Here is a 15,401-nt window from a genome sequence, read left to right as displayed (position 1 = left end):
CAGAACGACAGACCACACAATGGATCCAGCGGTTATTCGGGCCAACTACTGGTTGCTCAGCCTCAAACAAGAGGACCGCCCTGTTGAAGACCACATCAGCGACTTCCTCGCGCTGGCGACGTTCACGGACTTCCCGGACTCAGCCCTGGTGGTTTTCTTCAGGGATACTTTACACGTTTCGCTCAGGGAGCGTTTGCCGCCGGCTACGCGTGACTGGACTCTCCACGACTTCCTAGAGGCGACCTTACTGGTCTGCGGCTCGCCGTACACCGTGGGCTTCGCCGAGAAGGACCCTACCTCTCCACCCACTGTGGAGACCCTTCAGCCGTCCGGGGCTCCTCCTGTCACGCCTACCCCGGTCTGCAAGCCAGAGCCTACGCCTGCCCTGGCCAGCGAGCCTGAAGTCACGCCGACCAGGAACAGCATTCCAGCGTCGCCAGTCGCCTTCCATGAGCCAGCACGGCCCACTTCGTCTGCCCGGAGGAGGGAGAGAAGACGGGCTTCCGCCTCCCGGCCCGCGCCAGCCCCGGTCTGCGAGCCGGAGCCCACGCATGTCACGGTGAGCGAGCTAGAGCCCACGCATGTCACGGTGAGCGAGCTAGAGCCCACGCATGTCACGGTGAGCGAGCTAGAGCCCACGCATGTCACTGTGAGCGAGCCTGAGTCCTCGTCAGCCACGGTGAGCGAGCTAGAGCCCTCGCATGTCACGGTGAGCGAGCCTGAGCCCTCAACCGTCCCAGAGCCAGTGCCTGTAGCCTCAGACGTCAGTGAGCCAGTGCCGATAGCCTCAAACGTCCACTGAGCCAGCGCCTGTAGCCTCGACCGTCCCTGAGCCAGCGCCTGTAGCCTCGACCGTCCCTGAGCCAGCGCCTGTAGCCTCGACCGTCCCTGAGCCAGCGCCTGTAGCCTCGACCGTCCCTGAGCCAGCGCCTGTAGCCTCGACCATCCCTGAGCCAGCACCTGTAGCCTCGACCGTCCAAGAGCCAGCGCCAGTAGCCAGGTCCGTCCAAGTGCCAGCGCCAGTGGTCGTGCCCATCTTAGAGCCAGCACCTCCCGAGCCTTCCAGGGCTCCTCCTCCCGAGTCTTCTAGGGCTCCTCCTCCCGAGCTTTCCAGAGCTCCGCCTTCCGAGTTTCCCGAGCTTTCCAGAGCGCCGCCTTCCGAGCTTTCCAGAGCGCCGCCTTCCGAGCTTTCCAGAGCGCCGCCTTCCGAGCTTTCCAGAGCGCCGCCTTCCGAGCTTTCCAGAGCGCCGCCTTCCGAGCTTTCCAGAGCGCCGCCTTCCGAGCTTTCCAGAGCGCCGCCTTCCGAGCTTTCCAGAGCGCCGCCTTCCGAGTTTCCCGAGCTCGGCCTTCCGAGTTTCCCGAGCTCGGCCTTCCGAGTTTCCCGAGCTCGGCCTTCCGAGTTTCCCGAGCTCGGCCTTCCGAGTTTCCCGAGCTTTCCAGAGCTCCGCCTTCTGAGCTTTCCAGAGCTCCGCCTCCTGGGCTTTCCAGAGCCCTGCTTTCCGAGCTTCCTGAGCTTTCCAGGGCTCCGCCTCCCGAGCTTTCCAGGGCTCCGCCCTCCGAGCTTCCCAGAGCTCCACCTCTCAAGCCTCTCGAGCCTACCAGGGCTCCACCTCTCGAGGCTACCTGGGCTCTGCCCCTCAAGCCTCTCGAGCCTCCCAGGGCTCCGCCTCTCAAGTCTCTCGAGTCTTCCAGGGCTCCGTCTCTCAAGCCTCCCGAGCTTTCCAGAGCTCCTCCTCCCGAGCCTCCTGGGGCTCCACCTCTCAAGCCTCTCGAGCCTTCCAGAGCTCCGCCCTCCGAGCTTTCCAGGGCTCCGCCCCTCAAGCCTCTCGAGCCTCCCAGGGCTCCGCCCCTCAAGCCTCTCGAGCCTCCCTGGGCTCCGCCTCTTGAGCCACCCGAGCCTTCGACGGCTCCGCCCTCAGAGCCTCCTACGGCTCCGCCTCCAGAGCCTTCCTCAGCTCCATCTCCTGAGCCTTCCTCAGCTCCATCCCCGGAGCCTTCCAGGCCTCCACCTCTAGAACTGCCTACGGCGCCACCGCCCTCGGCTCCACCTCCTGAGCCATCCTCGGCTCCACCTCCTAGGCCTCCCTCAGCACCGCCTCCTGAACCTCCCTCAGCTCCGCCTCCTGAGCCCCAGAGCCTCCCTCAGCTCTGCCTCCTGAGCTCCCAGAGCCTCCCCCAGCTCTGCCTCCTGCTCCTCCAGAGCTTTCCATGGGTCCGCCTCCCTTGGCTCCGCCTCCTGGGCCTCCAGAACCTCCCACAGCTTCGTCTCCAGAGCCCCTCTCAGCTCCGCCTCCGGGACCTGCCCCTGTCCTGAGGTTGCCTCCCAGGCCATCCAAACCTGTCCCTGTCCGATGGCCACCTCCCAGGTCCCCTGAACCGGCCCCTGCTCTGCGGCCATCTCCCAGTCCACCTAAACCCGCCCCTACCCGGTGGAAGCTTCCCAGGCCACCCGACCTGGTTCCCAGCACACATCCCCAGAGACTGCTAATCTGCCCTCTCGCCCTCCTTTGTCTGTCTCCGTGTCCCTTGTGCCCCCCTTGGCCTGCCTGTCCGCCCCTTGTTGCTCCCTGGACTGCCTGCCTGCCCCTCGTCGCCCCCCGGACTGCCGGTCTGCCTCTCGTTGCCCCCTGGACTGCCTGTCTGCCCTTTGTGCCCCCTGTCATTTGTCAGTTGTTCTTCCTGTTTTTTTGTTTTGTTGATCGTCTGGTATCCGATCCTTGAGGGGGGGGGGCTATGTAATGGTTACCCTGTCTTGTCTCACTGTTGCCCTTTGTTTGTAATTTTGTCACTTTTGTTATTCCTTAGTTTTCACTTTTGTCACCCTTGTACCTCCATAGTCTTGTTTTCCCTCGTGTTCACTGTTCGTTGTTTTCACCTGCCCTTGTTAATTTGCCTTTGGTTTCTGTTAATCACCTTGTCACCTAGTTTGTGTTCTGTTTGTTCATTGGCCCCTTTTTCCCATGTTTTTGTATTTATATCCTGGTTTTTGGTTTAGTCCTTGTCTGTCGTTGAATGCTGTTGTACGTAGTTTGTGCTCGCTCCCATGCCTATGTTCCCGTGTTCCAGTTCCTGTGTTTTCGTGTTTTGTTTTCATTTGCCCATCGTGGTAGTTTTGTTTATTCATGCCTGTTTGTTTCCTTCAATCAAATAAACCTGCATTTGGATCCTCATCCCTTGTCTGACTCCGACCTCATTCGTTACAATGCCTGATAATATTTGATAAGCTGCATGCCGAAGGGCAAATGCTCAGGGCAGCAATTAGTCATATGGAGGGAAACACTGTTACAAATGAGAAAAAAATCCTACCTAATTATCTGTCTAAATATAAAATATACATTTCATTTTTAAAATAATGTACTGTATATAGAATGGTATGCAATTGTTATAAAGACGCAATGGTAACTAAGGCCACATCCACTAACTAAGTTATTGTTTCATTTTCATAACATCATGGTTTTACAAAGTGTGCTGTCATAGAGTGTTTTCAACTTGTGGTAGTGCGCTAAACTGGCCTGGTAAGCAGAAGGTTGCCGGTTTGATCCTTGTGTCCTTGAGCAAGGCACTTAACTCCAGGTTTCTCTGAGGGTGTTGTCCCTGTAAAAAGTGCACTGTAAGTTGTACTTACAACTATGGATAAAAGCACCTGCCAAATGCATAAATGTAAATGTAGATTACTATGGATGTAAAAAAAAAAAAGAGTTCTGATTTTTAGTTTTTTTATTCTCTCCTAATAATTATTTGTTGGGTACATGCCTGTTTGTACAAGATGTCCTTAATGAGAAGCACAAGAACAGACCTCACTATCAAGAAACAGACTCACAATGGCATCTTTATCATTAAATGGTTGCATTATGAGTTGTAACTAGGCGCAACACAACGCGTAACTTGTAAGTCCACCCTGAAAGCATACACAGTGACAGCCAATCAGAATAAATATGATGTTAAATATACTTTATGTCCTAATTTTTAATCTTCCTTTGTTGTTCAGACATCTTTATAAAGTCCAGCTTTTGTAACACAATTTCAAAAACAAATAATGTTTTGCGATCCACCTTTCTTCAACACACAAAAACACACACACTGAAGTTTTCATCTGAATGGTACTGTACACCTATATTGAGAACTTAGAAGACACTTAAAAATATAAATAATTTACAGTCTTGAAATATGAAAATGAATTCCAGCATTGCAGTCTATCTTTCTTGTGCCTGGATTAATACATTTGCAGCTCTTAAAGAAATCCACTAAAGCTCTTCTTACCTCATGGTCCGACTTTAGTGCTTATCAGTTGCAAATAGTGTCAAATTGTCTTCTCTGAGAAGAATAAGCATAATATATTTGCCAATCTCATGCTTGACTTTTGACCTTTTTGCCTTATCACTTCTGAGAAAAACATAATAGAAAATGTTTCTAAAATACCTGTGAAATACCATCTAAAGTCAATAGAAATGAAATTGTAACATCTAACTGTGTTTTTCTGTTACACAGGCATGCACACACACTCACTGGACTGTATCAATGCTCTGGATGCAGTTCTGAGCAGTATTGATTGGACACCCCTATGCAATGGGCTTTGGAAACAAGAATGCTTTGGCTGGGCAGCAGTTCAATCAAATGAAATCTGTGAGGGGAAAGTCCATCACGCAAAATTCACAATCGTACTGATTCCCATTGAGATGACTGTTTTTGCTCATGAGAGTCTTACCTTAGGAATTGGAAATTAGCTTGCCATGTTGTATGTTTCGCACTGCTGATTCAATAGTGATATTGCATTGTACCATCCTAAATCCCTTTGAATTAGTGGCATATAACTGCTCTGTTTGAGCGGCTAGGCCGCCAATATGTTGCACTGCTTTCAGGTCATGTTTTTTCGACCAGCGTCAGTGTTTGTTGCAGCAGCAGCTACATAGTGCTGACCCAGGATCAGCGGGAGAGAAAACCCTCCTTTGGCTAGCTCCTAATAACACACTCAACCAACTAACACGCTGTTTAGTGCCCTGCCATGTATACACTTGTGCAGGTTTTATTGCCCATGTGCATTTGAAGTGTTGGGGGATTTTTATTGAGGCCATATTTCATTTTGGCCTACATTCCATAAATTGCCTATGGGACTTGGTGTGGGGAGTGAAGCGTAGCTGTTTCTAAATGAGATGGGAGGAAGAGAGACAAAAGAGAGAGCGAGTGAGTTCTTCCCTTTCTTGTGGTTGTGACTTGTCAAAATGACATAGAGAAAAAGCTGAAAAGGGGGAGAAAAGTCAAGGATGCTAGGATGGACAGGGTAAGGTCTTACTAAATGAGGAAACTGTCTTGGTCATTATGGAAAGTAATGATGGTTATTTGGCTAGAGTTCAGGCATGTGATTAGCAGGGTTGGGGGTAAAGCGATAAAATTAACGCATGTTATGTAATCAGAACCCTTTTTTGAGTAACGAGCAAAGTAATCTAAGTATCTGAGTTACTTTCTAAATAAAGTAACGTGTTGCATTTGCACACATCTACTGTCCATGTATTGTGAGAAATCAGGAGTAAAAGTGAGAAAACTTCGGGAGGAGATGTAGTGCATGATTGACATTAATGTTATATAGAGTTTGAGGCCAGATACTATTTAGCAGAGAGAGGAGTCACTTCTATTTAAATGAATGGGGAGGAATTGGAACTCCCAACCAAGAAGCTCTAACACCCAATGGTCAATGGATGTAGAAAGAAAGTCCCACCTTGCAGGTAAAAGAGCCAATCACCTTTTATATACAGACATCACCTGTCAATCAACTCACTCACATGCATGCACATTTCATGTCAAGTCAAGTCAAGTCAAGTGGTTTTTATTGTCGTTTCAACCATATACAGTTAGTACAGTACACAGCAAAACGAGACAACGTTCCTCCAGGACCATGGTGCTACATAAAAACAACAAAGGACCAACATAGGACCACATGAGACTACACAACGAAATAAAATACCTATATAAACTACCTATATATACCTATATAAAGTGCACGTGCAAACATGTGCAAAAAGTACAGGACAGTACAACAAATTACTGACAATGAACAGGACAATAGACAGTGCAGCGCCGACCAGTACTCAGTAGTGCAAAAGATGACAGTTTCTAAAAATGTAAACATAACATACTATGAGATAATGTTCTATGCACATAGCAGTTATTGAGGTAGCAGACAGTTATAAAGTGACAGTAATTAAAGTGCAACTCAGGACACGTGTGTGTCAAACCAGTCTCTGAGTATTGAGAAGTCTGATGGCTTGGGGGAAGAAGCTGTTACACAGTCTGGCCGTGAGGGCCCGAATGCTTCGGTACCTCTTGCCAGGCGGGAGGAGGGTAAAGAGTTTGTGTGAGGGGTGTGTGGGGTCAGTCCACAATGCTGGTTGCTTCTGTGGATACAGTGTTTTTTGTAAATGTCTTTGATGGAGGGAAGAGAGACCCCAATGATCTTCTCAGCTGTCCTCACTATCCTCTGCAGGGCTTTGCGGTCCGAAGCGGTGCAAGTCCCAAACCAGGCAGTGATGCAGCTGCTCAGGATGCTCTCAATAGTCCCTCTATAGAATGTAGTGAGGATGGGGGTTGGGAGATGTGCTTTCCTCAGCCTTCGAAGAAAGTAGAGACGCTGCTGGGCTTTCTTGGTGATAGAGCTGGTGTTGAGGGACCAGGTGAGGTTCTCCGCCAGGTGAACACCAAGGAATTTGGTGCTCTTGACGATCTCCACAGAGGAGCCGTCGATGTTCAGCGGAGTGTGTTCACCTTGTGCTCTCCTAAAGTCAAAAACCATCTCTTTTGTTTTGTCGACATTCAGGGACAGGTTGTTGGCTCTACACCAGTTCGTCAGCCGCTGCACCTCCTCTCTGTATGCTGACTCATCGGCGAACTTGATGATGTGATTCGAGCTGTGCATTGCTGCACAGTCGTGAGTCAGCAGAGTGAACAGCAGTGGACTGAGCACACAGCCCTGGGGGGCCCCAGTGCTCAGTGTGGTGGTGGTGGAGATGCTGTTCCCGATCCGGACTGACTGAGGTCTCCCAGTCAGGAAGTCCAGGATCCAGTTGCAGAGGGAGGTGTCCAGGCCCAGCAGGTTCAGCTTTCCAATCAGGTGCTGGGGAATGATTGTGTTGAATGCTGAGCTGAAATCTATGAACAGCATTCGAGCGTATGAGTCCTTATTGTCTAGGTGGGTGAGGGCCAGATGGAGGGTTGTGGTGATGGCATCGATCCGTTGAGCGGTTTGAGCGATACGTAAACTGCAGTGGGTCTAGTGAGGGGGCAGCTGGGTCTTAATCTGCCTCATGGCGAGCCTCTCGAAGCACTTCATGATGATGGGTGTAAGTCGCGACGGGGACGGTAGGCGTTGAGGCAGGACACTGAAGACTTCTTTGGCATGGGGATGATGGTGGTGGCCTTGAAGCACGTTGGAACAACAGCGCTGCTCAGAGAGATGTTGAAGATGTCGGTAAGAACATCTGCTAGCTGGTCTGCACATCCTCTGAGCACTCTGCCAGGAATGTTGTCTTGTCCAGCAGCCTTCCGTGGGTTGACTCTACGTAGAGTTTTCCTCACATCTGCCGTGGTAAGACAGAGCACCTGGTGCGTTGGGAGGAGGGGTGGACTTCCTCGCCATCACGTCGTTCTGCACTTCAAACCGGCGTAGAAGTCGTTCAGCGCATCTGGAAGGGAGGCATCTTTGTCACAGGCAACTGATGTTGTCCTGTAGTTGGTGATAGCCTGGATGCCCTGCCACATGCGCGCGTGTCACCGCTGTCCTGGAAGTGACTGTGGATTCTCTGGGCGTGTCGCGCTTTGCCTCTCTGATTGCCCGTGACAGTTTGGCCCTAGCTGTTCTTAGGGCTGCCTTATCGCCTGCTCTGAAGGCGAGTCTCGGGACCTCAGCAGCGTGCACACCTCCGCAGTCATCCACGGCTTCTGGTTGGAGCGTGTGGTGATGGTCTTGGAGAAAGTGACATCATCAATGCACTTGCTGATGTAGCTGGTCACTGATGCTGTGTATTCCTCCAAGTTGGTAGAATCGCCATATGTTGCAGCCTCCCTGAACATGTGCCAGTCAGTACACTCAAAACAGTCCTGAAGAGCAGAGATGGCTCCTGCTGGCCAGGTTTTCACCTGCTTCTGAAGCGGTTTTGTGCTTCGAGAGGCGAGAGGTCTGTATGCTGGAATTAACATAACAGAGATGTGGTCTGAGTAGCCGAGGTGGGGGCGGGGCTCCGCCCGGTACGCGCCTGGGATGTTTGTGTAAACAAGATCAAGCGCGTTCGCCCCTCTCGTTGCAAAGTCCACATACTGATGGAATTTAGGGAGCGACAATAAACAGTCCGTCGGGGTGAGCGTTCTGCAGTTCGCTCATAGCCCCATACAGTTCACAGAGCGCTTCCTTAGCGTTAGCGCTGGGGGGAATGTAAACTCCGGTTATGCAAACAGTGGTGAATTCCGTGGTAGATAAAAGGTCTGCATCTAACAGTCACAAGCTCCAACAGCGATGAACAGTAACTAGAGACTAGCATAGAGTTCTTGCACCATTCCGTGTTGACGTAAACACACAAGCCACCACCGCGAGTCTTACCGCAGAGAGCTGTATTTCTGTCGGCACGAAACGAGGCGAGCCCGTCTAGCTGAATGTTTTAGGGTAATATGAGGTCAACATTCAGCTGAGTGATACGCAGTTGATTCATGTGTTAGTACACACTGCATAAAAAAAAAATCAGTAAATAAGTTTAGGCAAAGGGATTATAAGACTAGTCTTCCACTGGCACGACATGATACACAGGGTGAAATACTCGCTCAATTCACTGACTTATGCAACTGAACTGCTCCGTGTTACAGATCCCTATAAGTGGGAGAATGGGATGTGTCATGTCTAGATGTGTTTTCTGTCATGTTTTGTTTTCTGGTCTTTTATTTTGAAAAGTTTTGTTCCCATTTCCTGATCATGTGAGGTCCTGTTTTCCCTCCATGTTTATGTGTCTTGTTTTCATTGGTTCTTAGTCTTGTTATTGGTTCTTTCATGTAATTGGTTTATGCTTATTGACTTGTTATCTTGTTTAGAGTTCTGTTTGTTCATTGGCTTATGTTTCCCTATGTTTCCCTATGTATTTAAGCCCTCATGTTGCCATTGTCCAGTGTCAAGTATTGTTTATTGTAACTGAGTTCGTGTCGTGTCGTGTCGATTTTTCAAGTTCATAGTCATGTTCACAGGTATAGTTAGGGTTTTTGGTTTTGCATGTCTTCTAATAAAACTGCACTTGGGTTCATCTTCACGTCTTCATCATCGTCTTCGTCATTGCCAGCAATGTTACAGGATGAGAGCTGAATCTGCATCAGTGACTCAAAGCAACGTTCTACATCGATTGTGTACGCAGAGAAAATTTCATCCTGTTCATCACACAAAGTGATTGAATTGCTTCAGAATACTTTGAATATGGTTTACGAGTCGTATTAATTAAATTCACTGGTTTTATTTTGTTTATTTATTTTGTCCCTCTTTTTCCAAATAAACCCTGTGAAGATTGTATACTTATTTTGTGTTCTTTGGAAAAAAGAAAGTCCTATGAGTTTGGAACATACCTGCCAACACTCCACACCTTTTATCCACACCTCCACCTTCCGTACTCCGATTTACAATTTTTCCTGATAAACCCATGATTTTCCGCATCCACATTTTGCTTATGAGAATGTATTAGACCTCCAGGTAGCATCGCTACCTGTCCCTCAAAATACGGGTTTGTCCTTTTTTATGATGTGTCCCAAATCAAATTAATATCTTACGGGATGCGATTTGTCCGGTAAGGTTCCAGATCGTTAATGTAACATTGCTAAGTTGAAAATGTTTCATATGGTGAGTAAGGGGTCTTCTGAAAAGTCCACACATTGTGCTGAAACACGCTAATACTATGTTGAGGATGTGGTAAGTGACTGTCTGAAAAGTTCACACATTGTGATAAAACTGTAGATTTTTTACATTTTTATTGAAGAACAGATGGTTCAATGTAAACGTTCAATAAGATGTACATAATTACACAGACCCAAAAATTTATGAATACAACCATAAAGACAAGAAGTATAGGTGAAGGAAAAATATATAAATCATTAAAATGAATAATGGAAAAAAAAAAAAAAAAAAAACATAATACACACCCCAATGTTGGCAGGTATGGTTTGGAATGACATGAGGGTGTATAATCAAAAATGTTCATTTATTAATGAAATGTTACTTTAATTGTAAACACATTAGTTGAATTTGGTTTGCATGTCCTAAAATAACTCTGGCTACATAACTGGCACACAATCTGAATAAATTAGTTCAGGTTTATTCAAATACACTCACATGTACACTTGTACACTAATCCAAACCAATCAACAGCTGTATGTCTGAGCAGCTTCATTATTTCCAAATGATTTGCAACACTGACATAAACTGTGTTCTCCGTGAGGAAGGGCTGGGGCAAAAATTGGAACGCTTCATTGTAATAAATAAGAAAATGAAACTGGATGCATTAAAATGCTGGAGCCTCTAAGTAATTTCATTTCTCTGCGTGGATGTAATATCTTGATTTTTTTCAATGCTATTCTGGAATATGAGATGGGATGTGGGACTAAAATGAAACTGAGCTAAATTTGAAAATATCAGATTTAATCTATCTGTCAGGAGAGAGGCGCTGTCAGATTTGAAAGCAGTGCTGATGGAGCGCAGGGTCATGTGGATGTGCTCTGAGATGGTTGTGTCAAACCATAAGTTGACTTGCGATGAGGAAACATTGTGATTATTCCATCATCAGCGGAGGAGTCATTTACATTCTACATCTTAACCATACAATTAAGATGATCGTTAGACATGCCCACACACTCCCCTGCCATTATGACACAAGCAGACATCCATTGTTCCATTATCAATGATGCAGTCATTAGTAGTGTTTGCTAAGTATGAGTTAAGGTTCTGATTTGAACACCCCTAATCCTAAGTATTACATTTTGCATGTAACTTTCCCCGTACCATTTGTGCTATGGACACGAACAGGGTCCCAAATCATGCAGATTTGATGAGGAAGTGTGATATTACTTGTCTAAGCGATTGGACTAATGAATATTCAATAGACAAGCATTGTCAGGGAGATCAGAATATCATAGAGACATAGGGGTAGGCTTTTTTGACTTGGGCCAATAAACAACCACCTAGCAATCACCCAGAAAACCCTAGCAACCAGACAGTAATGTATTGGCAACCACCCACAAGACCGTAAATTGTAGCAGCAAATTTTGCTGGGGTATTTTCTTAAAGGGATAATTAAAAAAAAAAAAAAAAAAATGATTTCATGATTTGTATGATTTTCTATCTTCTCCTGAACACAAAATTATTTAGAAGAATATATCATCTCTGTTGTACCTTACAATGCAAGTGAATGCATTGCATTCTTCAGAAGTGATATTATAGGTGTGGCAGAGAAACAGATAAATTTTTAAGTCCTTATTTACCGTTGATCTCCACTTCACTTTCAAAATTGTGAAAAGTGAAAGTGGAGAATTATAGTAAAATATATACATATAAATAAATATATTATTTATATATAATTTGAATAAAATTAATAAAAGACAAAGGTAATGAATTAACTCATCCCATGAAGCATTAAAGTATGACATAATCGTAACTGATGATTAAATATAAAACTGTTAACTAAGCCATTGGCTTAAATTAAATTAATTAAAAAAAAATTAAGTATATACAAATCTAGAAGTTGTTGGAGAGTGTAGCTAGACTTAAATAAATCACAATGCTCATGGGTGTGGTCAGCTGGTGATGTGCTACAGAATTTTGGTTAAAATGTCACATCTCTGATTGCTGAATCTCTTTTCAGGATTGTGTAGTTCTTGGGGGGAAATTCTGCTATTAAACTTTTTTCTTTTCTTTTTAAGTTGAAATCATGCTGACTCAGAGTCAGAGCTCTTGGTAGGTCTTGTGTTAAATAGTTTATCAATAAAAATCTTTAGCTGTATGGAGACTAATTTTAATAATGTTTGCGATTTATGCTGCATTCATGTGCTATCAGAATGATCCTACTTCCCACTTCTGAAGTCATAATTACACGTATGCCACACAAGTGTTTTGTTGTAGGAGAATAGGAAACATGGAGGACGCCAAATTCTTTCTTATACATTTCTTGGGAAACTATTATTATGTAATACGTGTTAGTCAGCTTGCTGACCATAATTACATTTTGTTTCAATGTTTGTTTCTGCTTTAAAGTGATGTCACGTTAGAGCAGGCCTTGCTTCCACCCTCCTCCCCTGAGTGATCTACACACAGTCCGCCATTTTTTTCCACGCTGGAGCAGATACAGTGAGAAGAATAATGTCTTAGCTTCGTAAGCATCATAAGTGTTCTGTTAATGGCTGTAAAACTGAACAAAAGAGTCTTCATGTACTCCCAGCATCAGAGCCACTGAAGACATAGTGGACAAGTTTTTGAAGGAAATGTGCCCCAAAACATAAAAATAAAATTGTATATTATAACGGCTAATGCAGCTAAAGTTACCATTGTCTCTGATTGTATTCACAGAGACCAGAGCTATGTCGTTATTTTAAATTTTTAACCCGAAAACGCTTACTGTCAGTTAACATTGTCTCTGATCCTATTCACGGAGACAATATTTACATATATATAAATTTTTCATACATATATGCCTGAACTGCGGTATTTACACTCTCAGTCATATTGGTTCTGAATTGTTGTTGCTGTAGTATCCGAACCACAAAGTCACAGCCCCAGGTGGGGAGCAGCAACTCGCATTTAAATGGTAAATGGTCTGCACTTATATATCGCCTTTTTACCCTTAACAGTATTCAAAGCGCTTTACACTGTGACTCATTCACACACACATTCATACACCAAAGGTGGCAGAGCTGCCATGCAAGGTGCTAGCCTGCCATTGGGAGCAACTTGGGGTTCAGTGTCTCACTTCAACACGTGGAGTAGTGTGGGCCGGGATTCGAACCATCAACCCTGCGAGTAGTGGCCAACCCCCTCTACCAACTGAGCCACAGCTGCCTACATTTAATGAGACACTGGTTACATGGCATGACATGGTAACATGGTACGGCAGGATCCTGACTTGGCCGTAGTAGGCATGGATGTTTTTGCATTGGCCATGGCAGGCATGAGTGCTGGACTATGGAGCAGAGGCAGGCCTGGACCGTGGCGCAGAGGCGGGCCAGTACAGTGAAGAAGAGGAGGGCCTGGACCATGGTTCGAAGGCAGTGCTGTGACATGGCATGGAGTAGGCTGAGGCATGGCTGTGACATGGCATGCAGCAGGCTGAGGTGTGGCTGTGACATGGCATGGAGCAGACTCAGGCTTGGCTGTGACATGGCATGGAGCAGACTTAGGCGTGGCTGTGACATGGCATGGAGCAGACTCAGGCGTGGCTCTGACATGGCATGGAACAGACTCAGGCGTGGCTGTGACATGGCATGGAGCAGACTCAGGCGTGGCTCTGACATGGCATGGAGAAGAATCAGAATGGGACCGGGCCCGGCGACCATGACGTAGGACGCTGGCTCTTCAACCAAGATGTGGGACACTGGCTCGTCAATCACGACGTGGGACGCTTGCTCGTCGACCACGACGTGGGACGCTGACTCGTCGACCACGACGTGGGACGCATTGTGTTTCCATTTTGGGTTTCCATTTTGGGACGCTGGCTCAGCGGCCACGACTTGGGACTCTGGCTCGTTATGCGCCTCCCCCACAGTGAACGGTGAACCACTTATCTGTACGGCAAGGTCGATATACTGAGTTAGGCTGTAGGTACTCCAACCGTCAGGCATCAGGGAGGAGACCGGCTCATTCAGCCCAAAATGGAAACAGTCCTTGATGGCAATCTCATTAAAGTCGACTCTGCAGGCCAGAGCACAGGAGCACAGAAGTCCTCGACATACTCCTCCAAGAGATGATTCCCCTGACATAAACGAAGAAGCTGAACTGCTGGGTTCATTTTGCAGTCAGGTATTCTGTAACAATGCTGGCAATGACAGGTAGACGATGAAGTGTAGAACCCAAGTGCAGTTTATTACTTGAAGGGTGAAAACCAAAAACATGACTACAAAACATGCACATGAACTAAACTAGACTTGACATAACTAGACTTGACATAACATAACATGACCTGACCTGACCTGACCTGACCTGACCTGACCTGACTTGACTTCCAAACAACATTACAACACACTTGAACTGGGTAATGTTAGTTTTAAAAGTAACTCATTTGAATATTGCGTTCCTCCTTAAAAAAGTTACTTTTACTTTACTTTTTTCTCACAGCCACTTTTTCTTCTACTATGCTATGCATTCCAAAGTAATAAGCCATGCATTCCATACAAGAGACATTGTGCAACACTCGTGTCAAAACAACATAGTAAACAAACAGATATTTAGAAAGTAGTTCTACACGTCATATATATAATATAGAATTAATACCATGAATATGCATTATTTGTTTTTCCAATATGTAAGCCAATATGAATAATAAAGAAGTCTTAGCTACGGTCATCAGCTTTGGTAGTAACCGCGATTACAAGTGGATGAAATAAGCTTACATTGCAGGGTGTCTGGGCTCACCCTAAGAGATAGTTTGTGAAGCTCAGACAGGAGAGCTTGGAGTAGAGCCGCTGCTCCTCCATGTTGAAAGGAGCCAGTTTGATGTGGTTTCCGGCGTCTGGTCAGGATGCCTCCTGGGCGCCTTCCTAGGGAGTTGTTCCGGGCATGTCCAACTGAGAAGAGAGATTATATCTCTTGGCTGGCCTGGGAACACCTTGGTATCCCCAAGTGCTGGAGGATGTGCCCAGAAAAAAGTACGTATGGTCTGTCCTGCTGAGTCTGCTGCCACCACAACCACGATAAGCAAAAAAAAAGTGGATGGGGTTTTTATTTACTTTACCTTTATTTTACCAAAAATCTATTTTACAAGAGAGACCTGGCCAAGGTAGTAGCCATACAATCTCACAACATATTCACCATATTCTTTATGATGCCCTAAATTAAAAAAAAAATACAATAATTTTAGATCTTTCTGTGGATTATTCCATGCCCAAGGAACATTCCCAGATCTACATTAAAAAGCAACCACTTTAAAGAGTGCAGTTGATAATTACCAAAGCTGAGACAGAGAAGGTTACAGAGGTAGGCTTGAAGTTTACCTTGAAGTAATTAAACATTGAAAAAATGTAATTTATGGAAGAATGAATCCTTCAAAGATGCACTTGATCATTTTCAAAATTTCCCCTCTGCTGCAGCTCTCCTTCTCGGTTAGAGTTACCTGTTGTACATTTTACTCAATATGATCTTTATTAGCTTTGTAGGTAACATACCTGCTGCGCCTGGAGGTTATCAT

General features: G+C 46.1%; 1 pseudogene; it reads right to left on the bottom strand.

Moving 5' to 3' along the window:
* LOC127623067 (cholinesterase-like) overlaps positions 1-14,691 on the bottom strand; it is a 36,055-nt pseudogene extending 21,364 nt beyond the window's left edge.
* Positions 14,692-15,401: the final 710 nt, after the last annotated feature.

This window comes from Xyrauchen texanus, chromosome 29 (genome assembly GCF_025860055.1).
Source record: "Xyrauchen texanus isolate HMW12.3.18 chromosome 29, RBS_HiC_50CHRs, whole genome shotgun sequence".
Taxonomy (NCBI): domain Eukaryota; kingdom Metazoa; phylum Chordata; class Actinopteri; order Cypriniformes; family Catostomidae; genus Xyrauchen; species Xyrauchen texanus.
Note: the sequence above shows the minus strand (reverse complement) of the source record. Positions and strands in the feature narration are given on the sequence as shown.